Source organism: Apium graveolens, chromosome 11 (genome assembly GCF_009905375.1).
Source record: "Apium graveolens cultivar Ventura chromosome 11, ASM990537v1, whole genome shotgun sequence".
NCBI lineage: Eukaryota > Viridiplantae > Streptophyta > Magnoliopsida > Apiales > Apiaceae > Apium > Apium graveolens.
In genome coordinates, this window is record NC_133657.1 from 191,917,217 (window position 1) to 191,925,387 (window position 8,171).

Here is an 8,171-nt window from a genome sequence, read left to right on the forward strand (position 1 = left end):
TACATGTTAGAAACCATAAATCCCTCATCTATATTTGGGGGGTTTTGATTTTACATGTTTTTAATAAGTTTCGAAAACCCTCTTCAATTTATTTGGGGGTTTTGATTTTTTATTATTAATTTTAATTTAAGCTCTTTGATGATGATTGTGGAGTGTAGATCTGATGATATGTTTGGGGTTTTTGATTTTTAACTTAATTTTTTATGGGATTTAAAACCACCTTAAATTTTGCATGCAATTTCAATTGTATTGTGGAGTGTTGTTATTGAGTTTTACTTGATGTCTTCGCTTTTTAGAGTGTTGTTAGTGAGTTTTACTTGATGTATTGTGTATTTGCGTTGTTTACATTTTACATACAATTGTATTGAGTTTTACTGAGTTTTCGATGACACTTTACATACAATTGTGGAGTGTTGAGTGTTATGTCAAAAATTTGTGTTTCTTGTAAGTGATTAACAAAACCATGTTTCTCTGTTGTCCAATTTTTATTTCTTCAATTAGATTATCATGTTAATATTATTGTTAATCATGTAATTTTACTGAGTTTTACTGAGTTTACTGTCATGTTAATGTTGTACTTATTCTTTGTTTGTGTGCTTTATAGATTATGGATACTCCTAAGAAGAAGACCAATGCAGAAAAGAGAAATTCGAAAAAGGAAGCGTCTCATAGGAATGGGTTCAAAAAGACGTGATCTTCACCCCCATCCAAGCATAATGAGTGTGCTAAGGGCTTTAAAAAAGACAAAGTCCTCAAATACTGAGACCTCCACTCCATTGATTTCTCCCCCAAAAACTGTGAAGAAGGCCATTTTTGAAAACTTACAAAAGAAAATTTCAAAGAATAGAAAACAAGAAAAGGCTGTTACAACTATGGACAATACTCAAGGACTAAAACTATTGAAGCGAGCACTACGCCATAAACGGCCTTCTACCACATAATTACGTGATGTTGCCGTAGATAATGTTGCAGTAGCTACATGATAATGCACCATACTGCAACATATTTTAATTATGTTAGCATAGGTCTCGTAAAGTGTTGCCAATACATATTTTTAATAAAAATATTCAATTTTTTATTAAAAATTAAATAAATAAATGCTGATGTGGCAGAGCTGGGTCCCCACACAGCTGATGTGGCAGGTGAGTCACCCCATATGGGTCCCACCTTGCTGACGTGGCAGGTGGACCCCTGCTGACGGGGCAGGGGGGCCCTGCTGACGTGGCGAGTGGGTCCCCCATGTGGGCCCCACCTTGCTGACGTGGAAGGAGGTCCTTATTGACGTGGCAGGGGCGAGGTGGCAGTGGTGAAGTATTAAATCAAAAAATTTCAGAAATTTTGCACTATCCAGGATTTGAACCCAAGACCTCCTACAAAACAAAATTGAGTGCAAACCACTACACCAAGGAAGACAATGTGTTGTATTCCACATTATTTAAATAAAATTAAGCAATCAAAGCAGACTGACCCGTGTTTGGGCTAGTTTCCCGAGTGAAGTATCGATTGTTTAAAATAAATTTTCGATGATTATATATTAGATTTTTTAGAGATATTGAAAAAATGGGGAAAATAATTAAAATATGATTTTTTTATTTTTGTAATTATATAGACAATTGTTTGAGTGTATAGTATTTTTTGTGCATTTTTTAAAATTTTCTAGTTATTTTCTGTTGATTTTTAATTAGTCTATAATTTAATAAATAAAAATAGAAATCAACTACTGGATCACTACGTGGCAGAAAAGTATTGGCTGATGAATGCATCACGTGGATCACCAGCTTCAGTTTTAATCTGGACCATCAGATCAGTTTAAAGAAAACCAATTTGGGTAAATCCTGAGTGTTGGTTCATAATAAACTGAAACAGATGACGAGAAAGAGAAGCCGGCGATTAGTAGGGTTAAGGAGAGGGAGAAAAGCGGCAGAGGAAGATGGGAAGAGATGAAGGTTTGAGGGAAGGAAGAGGTGGCAGACGATTTGGGGAGGTTTACAGAAGCCAATTGATGAGGCGGCGGACAATCAGACATCTTTTCTTTCTTTTTAAAACTTTGGTGCCTGTTTATTTGGGGAAGAGATGAATGATTATGAACCAGTGCCTATTTACTAGCACTAGTTGTTTGAAAGTGTGCGGTTCATATGCTTGTCAGAGTTGTAGCAGGACTAATTGAGGTTGCAACGGACAATAGGACTCGCAGAAAGGTATTAAAATTCTACTTAGTACTGCTTACTTGAATTCGATGTTTTAGATGTTTATTTAATCTGCAAGAAAGTCTCGTACATATAAGTATTTGTCTAAATTCCTATTATTTGTAGTGAAATTTCTAATAAGCTTTGTTATATTTAGAGTGTAAAACTTGATTTATATATATTTTATTGATAATGATTTATGCAATGATAATGAAAGGTGGGATGCAGAGACTGACATGGATGTCGATGAGCAGCGGTACATGTCTACTCCTATTTAAAATTTGTTTTCTTCCCTTTCTTTGGGAGACTTGAAACTAAGGCACTATATATTTTTGTATGGAAGAGTCAAAAGGGAACTCCTTGAACCTGAGCATAAAGATGTGGTACGTAATTTTATGGGAACACCCACATATTAATTATTCTGAATTTGTTAGCCTTAGAAGGTTAAATTTTTAATTATGAACTCAGAGTGGATCTAGGAATAAAGAGAATGAAAAGATGTCTTTGGGTAGTAACTCATCCCTCATCATTTTAAACACAAAAAGGCATAGTAATTTGTATATGGATTACAAATTTTCTTGAAAGTATTTCCTTCAGAATTGAAAAGGATTAGAGTGCATGTCCACATAGCAAATTTTATGGAATTCTAAGTTGCTTCCCCTGCCATAGCAAATATTACACTTGGTCTTAATCTTTCATTGTGAGGAAGGAGGTTAATTGTACAAGCTAGGTGGGGATTACATTTTTACAAAATTCGAGCTGGGGAGGGGGACTTGTGGAGTTCAGATATGTAGAGTTTAAGTCCTGGGTAACATTAGGGTACGCTATATGTTTTCCTGAAATCCTTGTGGACTGTTCAGATAGTGGATTTTATGCAATGATTTATGTATATTTTATTGTAACTTGGGTTGAAAGTTGACTTCAGATTCATGTTAAAGCAAAATTATTTTGTCCATGTGATTTTATCTGTACCAGGCACCCGTTAATGCCAGAAAACAGAGCTCTCCTTGGGAACATGTATTCATTTTGATTCATGTGACTAACAATTCTTTACTAGGAACCAACAAGTGCCTGGTAGTGTGTATGTGAACAACCAATGGCCTTTCCATTAATCTTTTTAGACGCCACCAACGCGTGCTAAATCTCTAAAGCATGGAAGGAACAAGAGTGTCACTGGTGGACTAGTTAACTCCTTAGAAGTAAGTGGTTCAGGTCCTAGCCACCAAGAACAGGACAGGTCTCCCAAGCTTAGTCAGGCAAATAATTGTAAGGATGTTTCTATATCAAAGAAGTTTCTTAGGAAATCCTTTTCTAGGAGATGATGTCGCATGATGAATTAACAGTTGGTGTTAAGAAATATGCTTTCGATAATTTAAAAGTTGTACGTTGTAGGTGTTTCGAATTTCAAGCTTGGGTTCTTTGTGCATAATTTTGTTCATATAACTGTTTTGAAAGCTATGTAATCATATCTGCACAGTTCTTGTGAAAAATGGTGCACATTTTATGTACTACATATTTCTTGTAATTGTGTGAATGAATATATTGTTTGGTAAAGCAAAGTTCTATCATGTACTGAAGAATCCATCTGTGAAATGCTGTTACTGATTTTTAGCACTGATTGAGATATCTATATCTAATTATATCTTTTGCCATTTGTAACACCCATGCTCATATGATGATGTGGCTATGTGGGTCCCACATCTTGACGTGGTAGTCCACGTTGTCATGCGGTCCCCAGTCAGCAGGACCCACCTACCCACGTGTCAAGCCACGTGTCCAGCTACGTGGCCGTCCATGTGACAATCCACATGTCATGTGGGCCCATTTTTTTACAAAATCACAGTTTTTAGCAACATAATTTTTGGTGTTGCCCTAAATGAGAAAATGTTGCCTTTGAACCCTAAGGCAACATCGTAAATACTAACATCAGAAAAGTATTGCCGTTAATTTTTTTAATCTTTTGCAACATTTATTGGGCCCCCGGTAACTTATTTGGAATGTTGCAGAAAGCCATTATTGGCGTAGTGGAGGGTGTGTAACGATGCACCGAATTATGAAACACAAGATCCGAGGAATCAAACTTACCATGTCTTTTAATGCGAAAGGAGAGCCATATGGTGATGAAGGTAAAGAGATGAAATAATATATTAGAGTTTTGGCAAGAATCAAAACCCTGATCCGGCATGATTCTTGGAAATGTGTTCCTAAAGACACAAAGACAAAAATTTGGGACTGTGTGCAGGTAAAATGAATATAAATAACTTGCATCTTATTAACTTTTTTTATTATTATTTGTTCTTCATTAACTAGCATCTTTTAACTTTAATTTTATTGGTATATGTATGTAGATGGCTTATGTTGTACCTGAGTCTGCAAGAAAGATGGTATTCAGATCGGCCAGCAAAAAATGGAGAGAATTTAAATGTCAGCTGACCAAGTACTACATTCTTCCTTATGTGGATCAACCTCAAATTTTGGCACATCCTCTTACAGATTTTACTTTTATAGAAAAATAACACTGGGACATATTTGTTGTTGATCGCACGTCGCCTGAGTTTCTTGTATATTTCTACTTAGCTTTGTTCATTTTAATATTTACTTACTTATAATCTTCTAACCTTATTGTTACTTTTTATGAAGAAAATTCATAAAGAACAACAAGAAAGAAGGTAACTGAGTAAATATCTACATTGAATGTCTCGAAAAGGTTATGTTAATCTCGAGAATGAATGAGTTAGTGATAATGAAACAACATGCACGTTTTTGGCTTCATACTAATTTTCAAGCTTGTTTATATTATTACTAAGGTGATCCTCTACATGTAAAAGCAGTCTGAATCTCATCCAGATGCAGAGGAAGTAGATCGATCGGACACCAGGATCCTAGAAAGGATGGATGAAGATGGTAATTTTTTAAATGATGAAGTTGCAGAAAAATCTAAGGAAATTGTATGTTATTTATTGATATTTGTATTCAACATAATCAATTTCTCATGCTTTAAATATTTTTTCCAAACTACTAGCAAACTTTTAATTTTTTTTTTTATAATTAAAACTATAGAAGTATGTTATGTACATTAAAATGGACTTTTATCTAAGAACATATAAGATTCAAACATATCGTAAAAAATGTTACTCCTAATTTTGTAGAAAAAGTTGAAGGAGAAGGTTAAGGAGGGAAAACTCAAAGTTCAAGGTACTAATGATGGTTAGCAATGGCACTCGGTAAGCCTGAGCACGGAGGAAGCGTACGTGGTTAGGGCACTCATGTGAAACAGTCAGTTTACTTTGATATTCCGAGGGAAAAGAAAGTGAGGACACTGGAAGAAAGGGTACGTGAGGAAATTCAAACGTACATGGAAGAGGAGACACTAAAGATTATTAAAGAGAGAAATTCATTTTGGGCTGCTGAATTTGAAAAATAAAATACACATTCATCAAAAAATGGTATACAACATGATGGTAGTCCGAAACCAAATTCCTAGCAAGCAAGCTGTCAGTCTAAGGGTTAGGCTGATGTGGATGTGGATGTAGGTGTTCATAAAATGTGAAATTGATAGATAATTTGTTTGTTGATTTAGCAGTGGAGCTTGAGGATAATAAAAAGGTGGCGGGTGAGGATGATAATGGAAGGAATGTTTTTGAAAAGAATACATGTGAGGAAATAAACGTGGATTGTTCATAAATTGTTTGTGCAACAATTGATGAAGTACGCGTTCCCAAAGGACATGAGCAGACTATCCATGGAGTAAGTCTTGGAGAAAGAATACAAGAGTGTCTATCACTAAAGTCATTCAAGGAGATGCTAAGATTCCCTTTCCTATCGGGGATGAAATTTTGAATGTTCAAGAAGCCATGGAAACTTTTGTTGCATGGCCGAGGAACATGATAGCTGTAGGAAAGAATAGCAATACTTCTCATATTTTGATCGCGAAGGTCAGAATGCTTTTTTAGTATGGTTATTATATCTAGTATGTTTTCTTTTAATCTGTTCTTTTTACTATGTTGATTTGCGATTTTTTCAGAAAACCAAGAAAGGCCCTACTAAGAAAATAAAGAAGACGTAAAGTAACTAAAGATGTTGAACCAGAGCTTTTTGTTGAAATTGATCCGAATTATCCTTCTGCAATGAACCATTCGTGGACATGGGCAAAGAAAGCCTTGAGTGGTGGCCGAGCAATTTCTTTGAGCAAAGCAAAGAAACATTTGTTTTTACAAAGAAGCAAATCATGTTCTTATCAGAAATACATGCAATGTGCTCTGGAGGTGAAATGACAGCTGTGTCATTGCTTTTTTATTCAGTTATAAGCCTTTTCATTCAATATTTTTTTATTTTTTCGGAGTATACAACCTAGGAATAAATATGAGAATCTTTACTGAGGACTGCTTAATTTTATTTGTATCTTCTTGAATAATATGTGAAGAAACATAAGATGGTCAACATGAATAGTTTGTAGATCCTGGCACAATGGGTATCATTAGATTGGCAGTGCAGTGCATAGGTTCGTGGATTATCTACATGATTTAAAGATTCTAGAAAAGGGAAACATTTACTCATGCCATACAATGATGTGTGAGTATTTATACTATCCCAAGCTATCAAGCTATTAAGCCTTTCCAGTTTTTCATTACCTGTCCAAGCGTAATATTCAATTTCACTAGTTATAGCTTCTTAAAAATGAATTATGAAGTCTTCATATTCCCCCCAAATCAATATGAACCCTAATTGAAGTTCAGAATTATAAAAAAACGAATTCATCGAAATGAATTCAAAACATAGTACATATATAACCCGAATTCTTAAAAAGATTGTACTTACCTGTTCAATTATGAAAAGAAATTTAAAACTCGAGTTCTTCAATTCTTGATGTCTTGAATTCTTGATGTGACTGAGATTTGAGGACTTGAGAGTATGACCACGTATTTGAGAGTAATAGCACGAATTTGAGCATAGATTTGAGTTAATGGATTTGAGATCACGTACCAGAGACATGGATGAACGGCCTAACTAAAAAGTCAATAAATGTGTTCTAATTCAGACAGAATTGTATTAACAACGATATGTCTAAAATAAAAAAATTAATAATATTCGTAAGTTTCAGTTAAATTGTTATATAAGAATTATGTGGCTGATAAATTAAATATTTCGAATAATATTTTTTCATTTATTTTCTAAGACCACAATAATTTAGATTTTATGTATTTGACTAAATCGTTACAGACGAATAAATTACATAATTTATTAAAATATAAATAATCAAAATTATTTTAACGAAATAATATATTGATAATAAGAATATCAAAGTTATATTACACGAAAAAATTTAGCTTCATAGAGAATATTGATGTTTCATAGCATGCGATTAGTGTTTCTGAACACTGGGCTAAAAATAGTTTTTATGATATTTGGTCAATTGTGATGTTGTTGTTTCAGAGATAACTGTGTAGTTTGGATTGCTTAGAATGTCTTTATTATCATTTTTAACTTCAATATTTTTTAAATTCTGTGTGTTAAACGATCAGTAAACAAATCATCTATTTATTTTTAGTATGTTATTTATTTTAAAACCTGATCGTATCGGCAGTTGGGAGTTCCCAAATATTATTTTACAAAATGGTGTTTTTGAAAAACTATAACTGACTGGTGATAAGTTCAACTTTTTCGAGTTGATATCCAGTTTATTGATATTTTCAAAATTTGTAAACATTTTCGACGATCCAATTGTACGGATGTTTAAATCAACCTTTCAACGATCAAAACGTACGGATGTGCTTCGAATATGAATATGATTACCATTTACAATATTCAAATTAATTTACAATATCGATACCCTTTCTAGAAAATGATGTATCGATGTGATTTTATATTAATCAAAACTTTCTTACTATGCATTATCAATTACCCCTAAACCCTAAACTTTAAACCCTAACCTAAAAAAAAAAAAAAAAATTTTTAAAACAAAAAAAAAAATTAACTTTTTTTTTT

General features: G+C 33.6%; 1 long non-coding RNA gene across 1 annotated transcript; it reads left to right on the forward strand.

Annotated features, from left to right (window-relative positions):
* Positions 1 to 1,933: 1,933 nt before the first annotated feature.
* LOC141698598 (uncharacterized) lies at positions 1,934 to 3,508 on the forward strand. Its single transcript, XR_012565165.1, has 3 exons — positions 1,934 to 2,198; positions 2,404 to 2,569; positions 3,162 to 3,508. It is a non-coding gene; the product is annotated as an uncharacterized LOC141698598 (long non-coding RNA).
* The last annotated feature ends 4,663 nt before the right edge of the window (positions 3,509 to 8,171 follow it).